A 21,302-nucleotide genomic window follows, 5' to 3' on the forward strand; every position below is an offset into this window, starting at 1 on the left:
AGTTTAAGATAGAGCAAAGGAGGGCAAAGGGCATAATCAAGAGGGGCAAAATAGCTTACGAAAACAAGCTGGCGGAAAATATAAAAACTAACTCCAAAAGCTTTTATAAGTATATCAAAAGGAAAAGACTGGTGAAAACCAAAGTTGGTCCATTGCAGTCAGATACGGGGGAATATATAATGGGAAATAAGGAAATGGCAGATCAACTAAATGCATACTTTGGGTCAGTCTTTACGAAGGAAGACACAAAAAACCTCCCTGGGATATCGGGAAAAATAGGAACATTGGCAAAGGAGGAACTGACGCAAATCAATATCTCTAAGGATATGGTGTTAAGGAAGCTAAAGGGATTGAAGGTGGACAAATCCCCAGGGCCTGATAACATGCATCCTAGGGTACTGAAGGAGGTGGCCCTAGAGATAGCGGATGCACTAAGGATGATTTTTCAGAATTCATTAGACTCGGGAACAGTGCCCATGGATTGGAGGGTAGCTAACGTTACCCCACTATTCAAAAAGGGGGGTAGGGAAAAAGCAGGTAATTACAGACCTGTAAGCCTTACATCAGTTGTGGGCAAAATGCTGGAGTCCATCATTAAGGATGAAATAGCGGAGCACTTAGCAAATGGGGACAGGATAGGACAGAGTCAACATGGATTTACAAAGGGTAAATCGTGCTTGACTAATCTATTGGAATTTTTTGAGGGAGTAACTGGTAGAATAGATGGGGGAGAGCCAGTAGATGTGGTGTACCTGGACTTCCAAAAGGCCTTCGATAAGGTCCCACATAAAAGATTAGCATGGAAAATTGAGGCTCATGGGATAAAGGGGAAAGTATTGGCGTGGATAGGGAACTGGCTGTCAGATAGAAAACAGAGAGTTGGAATAAACGGCTCATTTTCTGAATGGCAGGCAGTAACAAGTGGGGTACCACAGGGATCTGTCCTGGGCCCCCAGCTGTTCACAATTTACATTAATGACCTGGATCAGGGAGTCGGATGCAGCATTTCCAAATTTGCAGACGACACTAAACTAGGAGGGGGGGTGGGCTCAGAGGAAGAGACCAGGAAGCTCCAGAGCGATTTGGACAGACTGGGCGATTGGGCGGATAAATGGCAGATGCACTATAATGTGGACAAGTGCGAAGTTATCCACCTTGGGTGCAGGAACGGGAGGGCAAATTATTATTTAAATGGCAATAGATTGGGAGAGGGGGAAGTACAGAGAGACCTGGGTGTTCTTGTACACCAGTCACTGAAGGCGAGCATGCAGGTGCAACAGGCGGTCAAGAAGGCAAACGGTATGCTGGCCTTCATAGCAAAAGGGTTAGAATACAGGAACAGGGATACCTTGCTGCAGCTGTACAGGGCACTGGTGAGACCACACCTCGAGTACTGTGTACAGTTTTGGTCGCCTCATCTGAGGAAGGATGTTCTTGCCATGGAGGGGGTGCAGCGGCGATTCACCAGGCTGATACCAGGAATGGCGGGAATGACCTATGAGGAGAGACTATGTAGTTTAGGGATGTACACACTGGAGTTTAGAAGATTGAGAGGGGACCTCATAGAAGTGTATAAAATTCTGACAGGTCTAGACAGACTGGATGCAGAAGGAATGTTTCCCTTGGCGGGTGAGAACAGAACTAGAGGACATAATTTAAGGATAAGGGCTAAACCATTTAGGACAGAGATGAGGGGGAATTTCTTCACTCAGAGAGTGGTGAACCTGTGGAACTCATTGCCACAGAGGGCAGTGTACGCCAGCTCATTAAATATATTTAAGAGGGAATTAGATATATTTCTACGGGCAAAAGGGGTTAAGGGTTACGGAGAGAAGGCGGGGACGGGATACTGAATTAAAGGATCAGCCATGATCTCATTGAATGGCGGAGCAGGCACGAAGGGCCGAATGGCCTACTCCTGCTCCTATCTTCTATGTATCTATGTAACCATCTCCTGAATCTAACAGAATTAGACACACGAAATAGGAGCAGGATCAGGCTACACGGCCCCTCGAGCCTGCTCCGACATTCAATAAGATCATGGCTGACCCAATCTTGTCCTCAGCACCACTTTCCCGCTCTCTCCCCATACCGTTTGACTCCCCTGTAGTTCAAATGTCTGTCTCTCTCCACCTTGAATATATTCAGTGACTCCGCCTCCACAGCTCTCCGGGGTAGAGAATTCCAAAGATTCACCACCCTCTGAGAAGAAATTCCTCCTCATCTCCGTTTTAAATAGGCGACCCCTTATTCTGAAACTATGCCCCCTAGTTCTAGATACCCCCACTAGGGGAAACATCCTCTCAGCATCCACCCTGTCAATCCCCCTCAGAATCTTATATGTTTCAATAAGATCCCCTCTCATTCTTCTAAACTCCAATGAGTATAGGCCCAACCTGCTCAACCTTTCCTCATACGTCAACCCCTTCATCCCAGGAATCAACCTGGTGAACCTTCTCTGCACTGCCTCCAATGCAAGTATATCCTTCCTTAAATATGGAAACCAAAACTGTACGCAGTACTCCAGGTGCGGTCTCACCAGCGCCCTGTACAGTTGCATCAAAACTTCCCTACTTTTATACTCCATCCCCCTTCATTAAAGGCCAACACTCCATTAGCCTTCCTAATTACTTGCTGTACCTGCATGCTAACTTTTTGTGTTTCATGTACGAGGACCCCCAGGTCCCTCTGTACCGCAGCATTTTGTAGTCTCCCTCCATTTAAATAATAATTTGTTTTTTCATTTTTCCTACCAAAGTAGATAACCTCACATTTTCCCACATTATACTCCATCTGCCAAATTTTTGCCCATTCACTTAACCTATCTATATCCCTTTCACAGTCTGTTTCCATTAATATGAAATTAAATCAGGGACAGATCATTGGGTTTCTTGTAATCCGGCATCTTCGCCCATGTTACACAATGTTTCAGCAGATTACCGATAAGTGGTAACCAAAGTAAAGCGCACACAGGCAAAAACCTCGCACACTCGGCTTTCCATCTTAGCATTTTACCAACTAACACTCAAAGTTTCAAGTTCACATGCACACACGGTGCAAACACGTGTATTGAGATCACGGGGTCTATTGCGCAATTTTTATTTGCTAATCAAAAATGCAATTAGTCACATCTGGATTGCAGTAGCTACTGGCTAATACATTGGATAACACTTGTAACGGAAACGTGTATGGTAAGAAAGATCATATAAGGTCTTATCATTATTCCTATGTTCTTGTTTTGTTAAGGAATTCTTCAAATATGCTATATGATTAAATACATACATTTCATTAGCAAAGCACACACTATATCAGCAATGATGTCGATTATGTAGTGCAGGAGTATTTGCTCATGTGTTATTGAAGGTCGCATTCTCATTTACAGATTTACACACTCTCATCTCTCCACATTTCCTTTTGAGTCCTTGCAATTAGGCTTCCAATCTGGCTAGAGAACTGACACCAGCCTACTCACAGTCACCAATAAGGCATGTGAGGCGCCATCAATGATTAGCTGTCTTTCTTACTCAATCTCTCTGTCACCTTTGACACTGTCAACTACTGTTCACCCATCTCCCCTGTGCTCGCTGACCTACATTGGCTCCCGGTTAAGCAACGCCTCGATTTCAAAATTCTCATCCTTCGATTTCAAAATTCTCATCCTTGTTTTCAAATCCCTCCATGGCCTCGCCCCTTCCTATCTCTGTAATCTCCTCCAGCCCCACAACCCCCCCTACCCCCCGTGCTCCCCACCCCGCTCCTTAACCCCCATCCCCCCGCCCCCCACCCCCCCCCCACGCTCCCCACCCGCCCCCCACCGCTCCCCAGCCCCCCTGCTCCCCACCACCCCCTGCTCCCCACCCACCCACCCCGCTCCCCCATTCAGCCCATCATGTTTATGCCACAGCTGGCTCTGTATCTGAACTGTCCAAACGATCTACTCTAACCCCTAGTTACTCGATTATTCTTTGTACACTTGAATATTTTTCATCTAGTTCACTTGTGTTGTTAATGACTCTGCCCTTGTGGTAAAGCCTCCCATATTCTGATATCCCTTTCCATCATAAAAAAAATACCTCTTCTAACCTCTTTCTTTAGGCTAATCATTTTGCTGAGTTCATCCATCATTATCTTCACATTTATCTACTTTGAACTGTATTTGTCACATACTTGCTCAATTATTCCTCGTAGGCTGCAATGCCCCTTAATTTGGTATTGGCAACAAATTTTGATATAATTTCTTCTAAGCCACTGTTCAAATCATTTATGCATTTGGAGAATGAGAGACGTCAGAAACAGATCCCAAGTGGACATGACTAGCTACTAGCAGTTTTCCCACAATCAATGTGAAGCTAATTGGTCTATTGTTATCCAGCTTAACCCTTTCTCCTTTTTGTCACACTTCAGTCCTTTGGTATAATTCCTGTTCTCATAGAATTTGGAAAGTGATGGTTAGTACCTCTACTTTCTTCTTTCAACTATTCCAGAGTGTAGAGTATTCGGACCTGGTGAGTTGTCAACTCTCATGTTGTGGTTGATAGGGATTTGCAATAATTGCGAATCCTGTCCGCAACACCCTCATCCCAAGAATTAATATTTAAAAAAAATTGACTTTTCATTCATTTTCTCCCCATTCCATCAGGCTTCTTCTCCACCTCTGAGCACATGCATGATATGGACTAGCCCCAAACATCTTTCTCCACTCACCTTCTCAACGCACACTCACTAACCCTCCTCCTCTCTTCCTGCAGGACAACTCAGCACATCATTTAAAGGAAGAGCTGGACCAGCGGAGCAGTACTTACCATCATAGCCCTCACTCAACAAAGCCCAGGAGATCTTCGGTCTGGGCAAATGGATGAGCATCAGGGAAAGCGAAAGTGGCGGGTTATCTGAGCATAATATCAGCATATTACTTGCAATCCTTCATTCACTCCAGCGAATATTCAACAAGCTTCACAACTTCAAGCTGAATTCTCAAGATTGTCACCTCCTTGTGTCCAGTTTCGATCTGCCATCCTAACTCTTGACCCTTTTCTCTTTCTTCTAGGTCCTTCTGAGTATCTGGGCCCTACAGAAGAAGACACCTCGGAGGAGAACAATCCTCCTGAGGAAGCACCATCAGCCGCTCCAACCCTCCCAGGCACCAGCGCAGAGATTGGCTTTCCGCCTGGGTTAGACAGTGAGCTGGGGGTGGGAGTTGAAAGATCCATCGCCAGTGAGAAGCAGCAAGTACTGGAGGCAGGGACAGCCTGGGAGAGAGCTCCACAGAGGGCAAAGTCCTGCTCGCAATCCAAATGTAACTGGCAGCAACAGCACTGAAGATCAGCAAATAATGATTACTGAGGGTGAGGATAGCGAAAATATCAGAAAGAAGTTATTTGGAAGCTGGAAACCCTCCTGGCAATCCAAAGAATGCAAAAGCACCCAGATCCTGGGATCCAATGACTTGTCGTTGAGCAGCCCTTTAAATGCTGCTTCAGTGGCTCTGACAGACCAGTCCCGCAAGGTTAGCCACCGGGCTGGACTGCTGTCATTTTGCATAAAAATGGCGTTGTGGTCCTTATTGTATCCTAGGACCCTGATTTACATAAATACACGAGACCCCCACCCTCTGGTGGGCACCTTGACCGACTCAGAAAACTGCGGGGGTCAGATGGCAGCGCGAATCTAACCGTCCGTCTGTCCCATTCCCAACAGGCGCGGTGGGTTTAACCTAACCCTTTTCTTTCAATATACTTGGGATGTGAGGAGGAGAAGGAATGTGTAGGATGACTCATTCCAAGCTGAGAAACTCGAGGAAAAAGTGCAGAGGAGTGATGGCCATTGCAGGGTTGATAAAATGGAGCAGTGTCAGAGCGTTTGAAGGCTCGAGTTGAGAAACTGATTAACAATTGGACAATAAAGGCAGGTGAGGAGAGCCCCTCACTGATTGGATGGAAATCTCTTCTCTCTGCTGACTGACTCAGTGAAATTAGTTTGAAACCCCAATCTAGTTCCTAATGGCATGAGCACATCGCTGTCGCTAATTTGACACTAATTGCCAATCTCACTCAGAAAGACCACAGGATGAGTGGGAAATGGAAAATGCTGCACTCTTGCAGTTGGAGGCAACTCTTCTGCAGTTCGGGCTGAGGCATGTTGGGGCAGAGCAGAGGGAGTTTTATCCTGTGTCTGGCCATGTTGGGGCAGAGCAGAGGGAGTTTTATCCTGTGTCTGGCCATGTTGGGGCAGAGCAGAGGGAGTTTTATCCTGTGTCTGGCCATGTTGGGGCAGAGCAGAGGGAGTTTTATCCTGTGTCTGGCCATGTTGGGGCAGAGCAGAGGGAGTTTTATCCTGTGTCTGGCCATGTTGGGGCAGAGCAGAGGGAGTTTTATCCTGTGTCTGGCCATGTTGGGGCAGAGCAGAGGGAGTTTTATCCTGTGTCTGGCCATGTTGGGGCAGAGCAGAGGGAGTTTTATCCTGTGTCTGGCCATGTTGGGGCAGAGCAGAGGGAGTTTTATCCTGTGTCTGGCCATGTTGGGGCAGAGCAGAGGGAGTTTTATCTTGTGTCTGGCCATGTTGGGGCAGAGCAGAGGGAGTTTTATACCTGAGCTGGAAGGGTTTGATGAGACAGGATGGGAGTGGGCCATTCCCCAGTACCAACATCCCTCATCTCGATAAGTATAAAAACACAGGAACAGGAACAGAAGAAGTGCCTGTCCAGGTACAGGAGCCGAGTATTGGACAACCTCGGGCGTTAGAGAGTCGAAAACTGTTGAGCAGAAAAAGGAGCTTGCCACGGAAGAGGAAATCGACCTACTTGGAGGCAGTGTCAGTGATGAGAAGTAGTGGGAGCTCCGTTTGAGGTCGGGGAAGAGAGTAACTGACAAGAACACAAGATAGATAGTGTTGAGGAAGACCATTCCATCCGGCAATAGATTGGGAGAAGGGGAAGTGCAACGAGACCTGGGTGTCCTTGTGCACCAGTCGCTGAAGGTAAGCATGCAGGTGCAGCAGGCGGTTAAGAAGGCAAATGGTATGTTGGCCTTTGTAGCGAGTGGGTTCGAGTACAGGAACAAGGATGTCTTGCTGCAGTTATACAGGGCCTTGGTGAGACCACACCTTGAGTATTGTGTGCAGTTTTGGTCGCCTTATCTGAGGAAGGATGTTCTTGCCATGCAGGGAGTGCAGCGAAGATTCACCAGACTGATACCTGGGATGGCAGGAATGACGTATGAGGAGAGATTGGGTCGATTGGGCTTATACTCGCTGGAGTTTAGAAGAATGAGAGGGGATCTCATTGAAACTTATAAAATTCTAACAGGACTAGACAGACTAGATGCAGGAAGGATGTTCCTGATGGCAGGGGAGTCCAGAACCAGGGGTCACAGTCTAAAGATAAGGGGTAAGCCATTTAGGACAGAGATAAGGAGGAATTTCTTCACCCAAAGAGTGGTGAACCTATGGAATTCTCTACCACAGAAGGCAGTTGAGGCCAATTCATTAAAGATATTCCAGAAGGAGTTGGATATATTTCTTAAGGCTAAAGGGATCAAGGGATATGGGGAGAAGGCAGGGACAGGGTACTGAGTTTGGATGATCAGCCATGATCTCATTGAATGGCGGAGCAGGCTCGAGGGGCCGAATGGCCTACTCCTGCTCCTATCTTCTATGTTTCTATGTTTCTATCTTAGCTCATCCAGCCAGAGTCTACGGCCACTCCATTGCAGAACACAACAGTTTCTTAAAAGATTTCAGGATGTTTGCTTCCATTCCCCTTTAATGTTGGCTTTGCCCCAGTTGGCAGTATCATACCTCTGAGGCAAAGATTGTGGGTTCACAGCTAGGGATATCACCCAGACTGACACTTTAGTGCACGGGCGAGGGAGTGCTGCATTGTCAGGATCACTATGCTTCAGATGAGATGTTGAATCAGAATCCCGTCTACTTGCTGCAGTGGTTGAGGTGGATATTAGCGATGCCATGATGCACTACATGAAGAGTAGAGCATTCTAATCAAAACCTGGCCATGCATCCAACTGTTTTCTGTAGCTTCTTGCTACACACAAATCGTCTGCCACGTTTAGCTGTACTGCCCCCCGATTTTCAAAATCCACGACAAGGCCTTGGACAACGTGGACCACTTTCCATACCTCGGGAGCCTACTGTCAACAAGGGCAGACGTCGACGACGAAGTCCAACACCGCCTTCAGTGTGCCAGTGCAGCCTTCGGTCACCTGAGGAAGAGAGTGTTTGAAGACCAGGACCTCAAACCCGGCACTAAGCTCATGGTCTACAGAGCAGTAGTGATACCCGCCCTCCTGTATGCCTCAGAGACATGGACCATGTACAGCAGGCAGCTCAAAGCACTGGAGAGGTACCACCAACGCTGCCTCCGCAAGATCCTGCAAATCCATTGGCAGGATAACTGCACCACGTCCGTGTTCTTGCTCAGGCCAACATCCCCAGCATCGAAGCTTTGACCACGCTCGATCAGCTCCGATGGACGGGTCGCATTGTCCGCATGCCCGATACGAGACTCCCAAAACAAGCGCTCTACTCGGAGCTCCAGCACAGCAAGAGAGCCCCAAGTGGGTAGAGGAAATGCTTCAACGACACCCTCAAAGCCTCCTTGAAAAAGTGGAACATCCCCACCGACATCTGGGAATCCCTGGCCCAAGACCGCACAAAGTGGAGGAGAAGCATCCGGGAAGGCACCGAACACCTCGAGTCTCTTCGCCGGGAGCAAGCGGAAGCCAAGCGCAGGCAGCGCAAGGAGCGCACGTCAACCCAAGCACCCCACCCACCCGCCCCTTCAACCACCGTCTGCCCCACCTGTGACAGAGACTGTAGCTCCCGCATTGGACTCATCAGTCACCTGAGCACTCATTTTTAGTGTGGAAGCAAGTCATCCTCGGTTCCAAGGGACTGCCTAAGAAGAAGAATATCACTCACTCCACTTCAACAGAATTTATTGAAGTGCTTTTGGTCCTTGACAAGCAACATAACATATTATATAAATATTATTTGTTTTTATCATGCTGAGATTCCATTCCATAAGTTGATTACTCTTAGTCCTAAATTTTCTGAACAGGTAGGAACATCGGAGCAGGAGGAGGTAATTCAGTCCCTTGATCCTGTTCCGCCATTCAATTAGATTATGGCTGATCTGTAGCTCAACTCCATTGACCCGTCTTTGTTCCATATCCCTCGATACCGTTATTTAATTAAAAAATCCATTGATCTCTGTCTTGAAAGCTTCAGTTGAGCCCCAACACCCACAGCTTTTTGGGGGAGAGAGTTCCAGATTTCCACCACCCTTTGTGTGAAGAAGTGCCTCCTGACATCACCCCTGAACGGCCTGGCTCTAATTTTAAGGTTCTGCCCCCTTGCTCTGGACTCCCCCTGTAAAGTCTGTGGGTTGTATAGCGAAGTAATACACAGACTACCAGAGTAACGTTAACAGGACTTTACTATTCGAAGGTCAGGGCGAATCTGCCCAATAAATCCTGACACCGCACTTATATACCGGTGTGGTCACCGTTGGTATTACAGTATACAGCAGCCAAGGCAAAGTAGTGCCACACATAAAATAGTTCTCTTAAAGGTGGACGGTTACATACAGTAGTTCTCTTAAAGGTAGAATAGTTACATACACTACAATCCTCCCTTTTTAGCTTACAACATACTTATTCCCCATTAACATAACATCATAACATATATACAACTTTATGCAAAACAGTTCACAGATTCAGTCTCTCTGGAGGTTTCCTGACTCTATCCGGATAACGCCTCAGTGGTGTAGTAGTTTTCGGCGGGGTAGTAGGTTCTTCTGGTAAGGTCGAGTCGGCTTGAAGGACAGTGTCAGGTTCATCTGATTCCAGTATCACCAGATCGGAGGTAGGTGTTCTGGGTATCTCTGCTTCAACATTAGCAGTGTAAGGTTGTGGAGTAGGTTGGCTCTTTGTGGATGACCCTATGATCTGGTCAACATGGCGCCTTATTATGCTGTCACCAATGTCCACGGTATACAGCAGCGGCCCTAGCCTTTTTACAATAGTTCCAGGCTGCCATTTCTCGGTACGGTAGTCCCGGGCCAAAACTTGTTGACCTATCTGAAAAGATCTAGTTGGCCTTTCATTCATGCCCTGGAATTGCCGGTTCTCTACGTCCCTTCTGACGTTTGGCTTAATCAAATCCAGCCGGCATCTCAGTCTTCTATTGAAAAACATCATGGCGGGAGTTTGATTTGTGACCGCATGTGTTGCATTCCTGTACGCCAACAAGAAGTTATCTACTTTATGTTGTAAGTTGATGTTTTCATTACCCATGGCCTTTATGGCCTTCTTGAAGGTCTGGACAAACCTTTCAGCTAATCCATTGGTGGCGGGATGGTATGGGGCTGACGTGTAGTGCTTGACCCCATTGCTTTTTAAGAATTTCCTGAATCCTTCGGACACAAATTGCAGTCCATTATCAGAACAGACCTGTTCCGGCAGCCCATTCCTGGCAAACATGGTCCTTAATACTGTGATGGTTTTTTCCGTGGTGGTGGAGGACATCTTTATTACCTCCGGCCACTTGGAGTGTGCATCCACCGCTATTAGAAACATTGAGTCCATAAATGGACCAGCAAAGTCGATGTGTACCCTTTGCCAAGGAGATGAGGGCCACTCCCATGGATGCAGAGGAGCTTGTGGTGGCGCGTTTTGGACCTTCTGGCATCCTAGACAGCTCTTGGTTATTTCTTCGATGTCTCCATCAATACCTGGCCACCACACAAACGCTCTTGCTAGGTTCTTCATTTTCACTCCACCCAGATGCCCCTCGTGAAGCTCCTTTAGCACCTTATGCTGAAGTTTGGGTGGAATCACCACTCTCGATCCACACATCAAGGTTCCTCGGCACACTGACAGCTGTTCTTTTCTTTGCGAAAATGCTGGCAGCGTTGGTTCGCCATGTGCTGGCCATCCCTCCACTGTTAAATCGTAGACTCGTGAGAGAGTCGGGTCATTCCTTGTTTCATTCTCGATCATCGAATTTGTCACTGGTAGACATTCTAGAGGACATAATTTGAGGATAAGGGCTAAACCATTTAGGACAGAGATGAGGGGGAATTTCTTCACTCAGAGAGTGGTGAACCTGTGGAACTCATTGCCACAGAGGGCAGTGTACGCCAGCTCATTAAATATATTTAAGAGGGAATTAGATATATTTCTACGGGCAAAAGGGGTTAAGGGTTACGGAGAGAAGGCGGGGACGGGATACTGAATTAAAAGATCAGCCATGATCTCATCGAATGGCGGAGCAGGCACGAAGGGCCGAATGGCCTACTCCTGCTCCTATCTTCTATGTATCTATGTATCTATGTAACATCTCTACCGGGTCCACTGCAGCCGCCTCTTCAACTACTGGCAACGGTAGGCGCGATAACCCATCAGCATTTCCATGCTGTTTGGAGCTTTTGTATTCGATGTCATATTGGTGTGCCCCAAGTAACACGGACCACCTCTGTAACCTTTGCGCTGTCATAGTGGAAACGGCCTTGTTAGGGTTGAATATGGACACCAACGGCTGGTGGTCTGTCAGTAATGTGAACTTCTTGCCCTGCAGGTAATGATTGAATTTCTTTACTCCCCACACAAGGCTGAGGGCCTCCCTATCTATCTGGGCGTAATTTCGCTCAGCGGAGGTCAATGATCGGGACGCAAATGCGACTGGCCTTTCCGAGCCATTTGGGAACCTGTGTGACAGTACTGCTCCAATTCCATAAGGGGAAGCATCACAAGCTAGCCGAAGAGGTAACGTTGGGTTGAAATGAGCCAACACTTCCTCAGAGGTAATCAACGCCTTGCTTCTGCGAAAGGCCTTTTTACAGTCCTCGCTCCACTTCCATGGCACTTCTTTCCGCAACAGAGTATTCAGCGGATGCAACACCGTGGATAAATTTGGCAGAAACTTGTGATAATAATTAATCAACCCCAGAAACGATCTCAACTGTGATACGTTTTCCGGAGCGGGGGCCTTCACGACAGCTTCTATTTTGTCAGGCGACTTGTGTAGCCCCTCTTGGTCAATGACATGACCGCAGTACGAGATCCGTTTCTGGAAGAACTCACATTTCTGGCGATTAATTCGAAGGCCATATTCCTTCAACCTGGTGAGCACCCGTTTCAAATTTGTGAGGTGTTCCTCTTCGTCTTCTCCCGTAATCAGGATATCGTCCAAGTAACACTGCGTGCTTGGAATACCTTGTAAGACCTGCTCCATTGCCCTCTGCCAAATTGCTGGAGCCGAAGCTACTCCAAAAACCAGTCTATTATAACGATACAAGCCTCTGTGCGTGTTGATTGTGAGATACTGGCGCGACTCTTCCTCGATTTCCATTTGTAAGTATGCTTGTGCCAGGTCTATCTTGGTGAAGTGTTGCCCGCCAGACAATGAAGCAAAGATATCCTCAATCCGCGGAAGCGGGTATTGTACCGTGTGAAGCACCGGATTAACTGTGATCTTGAAGTCTCCGCAGATGCGGACCTTTCCCAGTCCCCCTGGCTTGTTACTTGATGAAGACTTCATGACGGGAACAATGGGCGTGGCCCACTCACTCCAATCCACCTTAGACAGTACCCAGTTCTGCCTCCACAGCAGGTCGTATCGCGTAAGGTACCGATCTGGCTTTGAAAAATTTTGGGCTTGCATGTTCTGCAATCTTGATTTTTGCTTTAATTCCTCTGTGTTCCCAGTCCTTGCTGGAATACCTCTTTAGCTTCGTCCAATATTCTGGACAACCGTACTTATATACCGGTGTGGTCACCATTGGTATTACAGTATACAGCAGCCAAGGCAAAGTAGTGCCACACATAAAATAGTTCTCTTAAAGGTGGACGGTTACATACAGTAGTTCTCTTAAAGGTAGAATAGTTACATACACTACACCCCCCACCAGTGGAGATAGTTTCTCTCTATCTACCCGATCAACTCCTTTAATCGTCTTAAACACCTCGATTAGATCACCCCTTAATCTTCTAAACTTGGGGGAATACAAGCCCAGTCTGTGCAACCTGCCCTCGGAATTTAACCCTTTTAGCCCCGGTATCATTCTGGTGAATCTGCGCTGCTCCCCCTCCAAGGCCGATATATCCTTCCTGAGGGGCGGGGCCCAGGACTGAACACAGTCACTCCAGATGGGGTCTGACCAAGGCTCTGTACAGCTGGGCCATCACTTCCTCCCCTTTGTAGTCCACGACAGTATTGGTAGCAGTGACCACCACACAGTCATTGTGGAGACAAAGTCCCGTCTTCACACTGAGGACACCCTCCATCATGTTGTGTGGCACTACCACTGTGCTAAATGGGATAGATTCAGAACAGATCTAGCAGCTCAAAACTGGGCATCCATGAGGCGCTGTGGGCCATCAGCAGCAGCAGAATTGTATTCCACCACAATCTGTAACCTCGTGGCCCAGCATATCCCTCACTCTACCATTACCACCAAGCCAGGGGACCAACCCTGGTTCAATAAGGAATATAGAAGAGTATGCCGGGAGCAGCACCAGGCGTACCTAAAAATGAGGTGCCAACCTGGGGAAGCTACAACACAGGACTACATGCATGCTAAAAAGCGGAAGCAGCATGCTATAGACAGGGCTAAGCGATCCCACAATCAACAGATCAGATCAAAGTTCTGCAGTCCTGCCGCATCCAGTCGTGAATGGTGGTGGACCATTAAACAACTAATGGGAGGAGGAGGCTCCATCAATATCCCCATCCTCAATGATGGTGGAGCCCAGCACGTGAGTGCAAAAGACAAGGCTGAAGTGTTTGCAACCATCTTCAGCCAGAAGTGCCGAGTGGATGATCCATATCGGCCTCCTCCTGAGGTCCCCAACATCACAGAAGTCAGTCTTCAGCCAATTCGATTCACTCCACGTGATATCAAGAAACGGCTGAGCACACTGGATACAGCAAAGGCTATGGGCCCTGTAGGGGGGCATCTATTAACTGGTTTATGGTAACATACCTGGCCAGCAGCCTTTTTGCCTGCTGCACTGTAAACCAATTTTAACAGCGGTTCCGAATCGCTACCCCACCTTTCAGTTCTGACTGGAGGGCTTATAATTAATGATATTAAAACGGACAATTGGTTTGGATATGAGAAAAGTCAAAATTGATTAAACTAAAGAAACCATAATCAAATATAAACTATACCACACGAACACAGTAAATGCAGTAAAAGTGTATAACAAAGGGAGGGTACAGACGGCGAAAACGAGGGATACAATGACTACAATGTTATTTAAACAATCTTAGCAATTCCCTTAAATCACCACCCCAAACTCCTTGCTAGGTTGTCTTGTTGAGGAGTCAGAACACCCTGCTCACCTGTGGTCCAGCGAAGTAAAAAGAGAGAGGTAGCTTCTCAGTAGCTATCTTTATACCTGTGTGCTGCTGCCGTTCTGTCTGGAAAAATTCCCGCCTAAAGTTCCAGTACACAAACAAAAGGACTGTGATTGGTTGCTGAATTGCTTGTTTAAACATAGCCAGCCATAATCGGCCTCGGGTCAAGTGGGCAACTCCTGACCTCCCTGGTTTGATTGACAGGTCTTTCACACAGACACATTACAAGCTGCCTAACTGCTTTTGCCATGCTTTTTGCTGATGGCCATTTTAAAACGTCTGTGTTTGACCGGGCTCAAGGGCACAAATTTTAATCAAGATGTTCTGTCTCAATGTGTGTGAATACTTCCATGAACTTCCTTGATTCCGTTGTAGTCCAGCTCAGCCCAGCTCAACAGTCTTTTGTGGTTCTGAGCATGCTTTAAAACATTGATCTGACCCAGAGGCAATTCAAAACACATAAATCTTCATCCACGATGTGGACCAATGTTTCTTTTATCTTCAGGGAAATTAGGGGAATTTTGCGAAACCCCTACAGCCCTGACAACATCCTGGCTATCGTGCTGAAGACTTGTGCTCCAGATCCAGCCGCACCTCTGGCCAAGCTGTTCCAGTACAGCTACAACACTGGCATCTATCCGACAATGTGGAAATCTGCCCAGGTATGTCCTCTCCACAAAAAGCAGGACAAATCCAATCCGGTAAATTACCGCCCCATCAGATGGAAGGTGTCATCGACAGTGCTATCAAGCGGCACTTACTCACCAATAACCTGCTCACCGATGCCCAGTTTGGGTTCCGCCAGGATCACTCGGCTCCAGACCTCATTACAGCCTTGGTTCAAACATGGACAAAGGAGCTGAATTCCAGAGGTGAGGTGAGAGTGACTGCCCTTGACATCAAGGCAGCATTTGACCGAGTGTGGCATGAAGGAGCCCTAGTAAAACTGAAGACAATGGGAATTGGGGGGGTGAAACGCTCCACTGGCTGGAGTCATACCTAGCACAAAGGAAGATAGTTGTGGTGGTTGAAGGTCAATCATCACAGCCCCAGGACATCGCTGCAGGAGTTCCTCAGGGCAGTGTCCTAGGCCCAACCATCTTCAGCTGCTTCATCAATCACCTTCCCTCCAACATAAGGTCAGAAATAGGGATGTTCACTAATGACTGCATAGTGTTCAGCACCATTCACAACTCCTCAGATAATGAAGCAGTCCATGCCCACATGCAACAGGACCTTGACGACATTCAGGCTTGGGCTGATAAGTGGCAGGTAACATTCGTGCCACAGAAGTGCCAGGCAATGACTATCTCCAACAAGCGAGAGTCTAACCACCTCCCCTTGACATTCCACGGCATTACCATCATCAAATCCCCCACCATCAACATCCTGGGGGTCACCATTGACCAGAAACTTAACTGGACCAGCCACATAAATACTGAGGCAACAAGAGCAGGCCAGAGGCTGGGTATTCTGCAGCGAGTGTCTCACTTCCTGACTCCCCAAAGCCTTTCCACCATTTACAAGGCACAAGTCAGGAGTGTGATGGAACACTCTCCACTTGCCTGGATGAGTGCAGCTCCAACAACACTCAAGAAGCTCGACACCATCCAGGACAAAGCAGCCCACCTGATTGGCACCCCATCCACCACCTTAAACATTCACTCCCTCCACCACCGGCGCACCGTGGCTGCAGTGTGTACCATCTACAAGATGCACTGCAGCAACTCGCCAAGGCTTCTTCGACAGCAGTTGACAAACCCAGGACCTCTTCCACCTAGATGGACAAGGGCAGCAGGCGCATGGGAACACCACCACCTCCAAGTTCCCCTCCAAGTCACACACCATCCTGACTCAGAAGTATATCGCCGATCCTTCATCGTCGCTGGGTCAAAATCCTGGAACTCCCTCCCTAACAGCACTGTGGGAGCACCTTCACCACACGGACTGCAGCGGTTCAATAAGGCCGGCTCACCACCACCTTCTCAAGGGCAAGTAGGGATGGGCAATAAATGCTGGCCTTGCCAGCGATGCCCACATCCCTTAAAAACGAATTTTAAAAAAAATTCCATCAGCCTTGTTGATTACTGTGCACTCGCTGTTAGTGATGTTATCCTGGACACCCAAATCTCTCGGCTCCTCCACAGTTCCTAGTCTCTCGCCTCGAAAAAGTGAGATATAAACAGATTAGGTGTAACTTGCTGAGGTTGCGCTTTTAGCGAGGACCCTCGACGTTCAGCAGGCTCGAGGTTCAGGCAGGCACAGCAAGTGTCAATGTTTCCAATTACCACAACCAGAAGAAGAATGTCAGAAAATGACCCCTTACATCTTGTGGTGAGGTCCTATAATGAACAGTATTGGTCTAATCACTGTGAGGACATCTTGATTTCCATAGCAGCACGCTCATTGTAAAACACAGTGGAGTGAAGGGTAGTCAAAAGAACCAGAGGGGAGATGAGGAGAATGTTTTTACGCAGCGAGTTGTTGTGATCTGGAATGTGCTGCCTGAAAGGGCGGTGGAAGCAGATTCAATATTAACTTTCTAAACGGAATTGGATAAATACTTGAAAAGGAAAAAAAAATGCAGGGCTCTGGGGAAAGAGCAGGGGGGAGTGGGACTAATTGGAGAGCTCGCTCAAAGAGCCGGCACAGGCATGATGGGCCGAATGGCCTCCTTCTATGCTATATCATTCTAGTCACGTGCATCATGAAGACATGTCACCATTGGTTTGCCGCACATACGGCTTAGACACGTTAAAGATCAATGAGACAGGGCCGACTTCACTTCACTAATTCGGTCCCAATAAAATATGCTAAAATCAAATCTAAGCTCAAAATCAAAAATATCCAGGTCACACATGGGGAAAACCTGAAATGGCAGCAAGTTCAACCAGTGAGAAGTAAATAGGCACAAAGTGCCTCTCGAAGTCCCTGTGCAGCAGCTGCTGGTCTCCATAATGAAGATAATGGAGAAAGACATGGAGCTCCAGAATCTTCAGGTAGGTGAAAGGGATTAAAATCTCAATCAGTGGCCTAAGAGGGAAACCGCACACTACAAGAATGGAAGTGGGTGAGTTTAAACAAAAATGAACAGTGCTATCTGTCAAGATGGATCTGCGCACAGCAACTCACAGCTCATCGAAGAACAGCACAAGCACATTCGAGGCCAAGGCCAAAGAGGCTGTTTAGTGGGATGACAAGATTAATGATTGTGGGAAATGTTGCAAACCAAGTTCTGCTCCGACTGCGGCAGCTGGTAAAGTGATCTCAAATGGGATAATGTTTTGGTAAATCAGCTGGTCCGCCCTCTATTACTGCCCATGGCCAGTAACTGTACACCGAGGAGAGGGGAATGGACCTGAAGCCTGGTTGGAGCCACTGGTTTGTTCAAACAAAAATGCTCTAAAACTGGTTTTCAGCAACAAGGAAATCTCACGGAGGAAACTGAAACTCGTGTCCGGTTTCTGGACTGTAAACGTGTGTCCGGGATGAATTTCAGACAGCGAAATCCTGCTCCAATCTCCTGGGAAATTAATCAGCCACCAGATTGGTTTGGGTGACTTTTAGTCGTCCTGAGAGGTTGCCTGTATCAAGTACTGAGGTCATTAAAATAGGTTGTTGGGTTTCATTTTCCCACAAGAGAGTGAGGGAGTTACTGTGTGGGCTGGTGAAATTTGTGAAGATGTAGCTGTCAGGGTAGAATTGTGTTGCTAGTGCATGAAAGATGGCAGAGGTGTGAGGAAGTGAGGGGCGAGGGGAGCGAGTGTGAGCAGGAGCAGAGTGTATCAGAATGAAGAGTGCTGCTGTGAGAGGAGAACAATGGGAAGTGGGGTAGGGGAGTGAGCGTTGGGGCTACAGGTAGTCCAGGAATAAGGAGAAAGGAATATGGACAAAGGAACTGAATGCCAGAGGTGAGGTGTGAGTGACTGCCCTTGACATCAAGGCAGCATTTGACCAAGTCTGGCATCAAGGAGCCCTAGTAAAACTGATCAATGGGAATCAGGGGGAAAACGCTCCACTGACTGGAGCCATACCTAGCTCAAAGGAAGATGGTTGTGGTGGTTGGAGGTCAATCATCACAGCCCCAGGACATCGCTGCAGGAGTTCCTCAGGGCAGTGTCCTAGGCCCAACCATCTTCAGCTGCTTCATCAATCACCTTCCCTCCAACATAAGGTCAGAAATGGGGATGTTCGCTGACGACTGCACAGTGTTCAGCGCCATTCACAACTCCTCAGATAATGAAGCAGTCCATGCCCGCATGCAACAAGACCTGGACGACATTCAGGCTTGGGCTGATAAGTGGCAGGTAACATTCACGCCACACGAATGCCAGGCAATGACTATCTCCAACAAGCGAGTGTCTAACCACCTCCCCTTGACATTCAATGGCATTACCATCACCAAATCCCCCACCATCAACAGCTGGGGGGTCACCATTGACCAGAAACTTAACTGGACCAGCCACATAAATACTGTGGCAAAAAGAGCAGGTCAGAGTCTAGGTATTCTGCAGTGAGTGTCTCACCTCCTGATCCCCAAAGCCTTTCCACCATCTACAAGGCACAAGTCAGGAGTGTGATGGAATACTCTCCACTTGCCTGGATGAGTGCAGCTCCAACAACACTCAAGAAGCTCGACACCATCCAGGACAAAGCAGCCTGCTTGATTGGCACCCCATTGACCACCTTAAACATTCACTCCCTCCACCACCGGCGTACCATGGCTGCAGTGTGTACCATCTACAAGATGCACTGCAGCAACTCGCCAAGGCTTCTTCAGCAGCACCTCCCAAACCCGCGACCTCTTCCACCTAGAAGGACAAGGGCAGCAGGAGCATGGGAACACCACCACCTCCAAGTCACACACCATCCTAACTTGGAAATATATCACCGTTCCTTCATCGTCGCTGGGTCAAAATCCTGGAACTCCCTCCCTAACAGCACTGTGGGAGTACCTTCATCACACGGACTGCAGCGGTTCAAGATGGCGGCTCCCCACCACCTTCTCAAGGGCAACTAGGGATGGGCAATAAATTCTGGCCTTGCCAGCGATGCCCACATCCCATGAATGATTAAAAAAAGGAGAGCGTGAGAGAGATCTGAGCAAGAGTCTTACCTGAGCAGCTCTGGTGAGATCATTGAATTAACTTCCGGCAGTGCAGCCAGGTCCTGGGATTCGCCTGCTTGGTCACTTCTGGCAACTGTTGCCTTGAGGCTTGACCTCACAGTCTACCGCCATCAGTAGGCAACAGTCGCTCCCTCCTCCCGGTGACCTCTTTCACCAACACCTGCGGTTGGAGAATTGGAGCCAAAGCACGCCTCCCCTTTAAGAGGCTGCCTTTAAATGACATCACTGATGCCCGATTTCTGTCCCCTGCCAATCAGCGAGCAGACAATAAACAGCGTGAGGACCTCTGGCAGCTAACCGGGCTCTTCGTATTAAAATCAGGCCATGGCCCAAACTGCCACCAGCCTCTCGCTGATGTCATCAACGCGATGACGATTTTGCGCCAATTCCCGGCCTCGACCAACCTCTGGATTCTGTGCTTTACCCTGGAATCACTCACAGACAGATTTACATTGTGTGTACATGTTTGAGCCAAGGTGCACCAGTAACTGGGTCACTGTTCCGACTGAAATAACTGTTTCTCGGTTACACCAACTGACAAAAATATGGAGAAATCCCAAGAGAGATGATTCAGACTCCAGGGATTGGCAAACTACCTCCCTCTGAACTTGCAGCACTCCATTCTCTTAGATCCAACCCTGACATTGTCATTAAACCCGCTGACAAGGGTGGTGCTGTTGTTGTTTGGCGTACTGACCTCTACCTAGCGGAAGCTGAACGCCAACTCTCCGACACCTCCTCCTACCTCCACCTGGACCATGACCCCACTACCGAACATCAAACCACCGTTTCCAAGACTGTCACTGACCTCATCTCCTCTGGAGGTCTTCCCCCTGCTGCCACCAACCTCATAGTTCCCCAACCCCGCACAGCCCGCTTCTACCTCCTTCCCAAGATCCACAAACAGGACTGCCCTGGTAGCCCCATCGTTTCAGCCTGTTCTTGCCCCACGGAACTTATCTCTTCCTATCTTGACTCTATCTTTTCTCCCCTTGTCCAGTCTCTTCCCACCTACATCCGCGACTCTTCGGACGCCCTCCGCCACTTTAACAGTTTCCAGTTTCCTGGCCCCAACCGCTTCCTTTTCACCATGGACGTACAATCCCTCTACACCTCCATCCCCCACCAGGATGGCCTGAGGGCGCTCCGCTTCTTCCTTGAACGGAGGCCCAACCAGTCCCCATCCACCACCACCCTCCTCCGCCTGGCTGAACTTGTTCTCACATTGAACAACTTCTCCTTTAACTCCACTCATTTCCTCCAAATCAAAGGTGTTGCTATGGGTACCCACATGGGTCCTAGCTATGCCTGCCTTTTCGTGGGCTATGTGGAACAATCTTTGTTCCAGTCCTACTCGGGTCCCCTCCCTCACCTCTTTTTCCGATACATTGATGACTGTATCGGTGCCGTTTCCTGCTCTCGCCCCGAACTTGACAATTTCATTCACTTTGCCTCCAATTTCCACCCTTCCCTCACCTTCACATGGTCCATCTCGGACTCTTCCCTTCCCTTCCTCGACTTCTCCGTCTCCATCTCTGGGGATAGGTTATTGACCAATATTCACTACAAGCCCACTGACTCCCACAGCTACCTGGACTATACTTCCTCCCACCCCGCTTCCTGTAAGGACTCTATTCCATTCTCCCAGTTTCTCCATCTCCGCCGTATCTGCTCCGACGACGCCACCTTCCACACCAGTGCTTCAGACATGTCTTCCTTTTTCCGCAACCGAGGATTCCCCTCTACCGTGGTTGACACTGCCCTCGACCGTGTTAGTTCTGTCTCCCGCACTTCTGCC

The sequence above is a fragment of the Somniosus microcephalus genome, chromosome 2 (genome assembly GCF_052327205.1).
Source record: "Somniosus microcephalus isolate GS21.2 chromosome 2, FLI_Smic_1.0, whole genome shotgun sequence".
Taxonomy (NCBI): domain Eukaryota; kingdom Metazoa; phylum Chordata; class Chondrichthyes; order Squaliformes; family Somniosidae; genus Somniosus; species Somniosus microcephalus.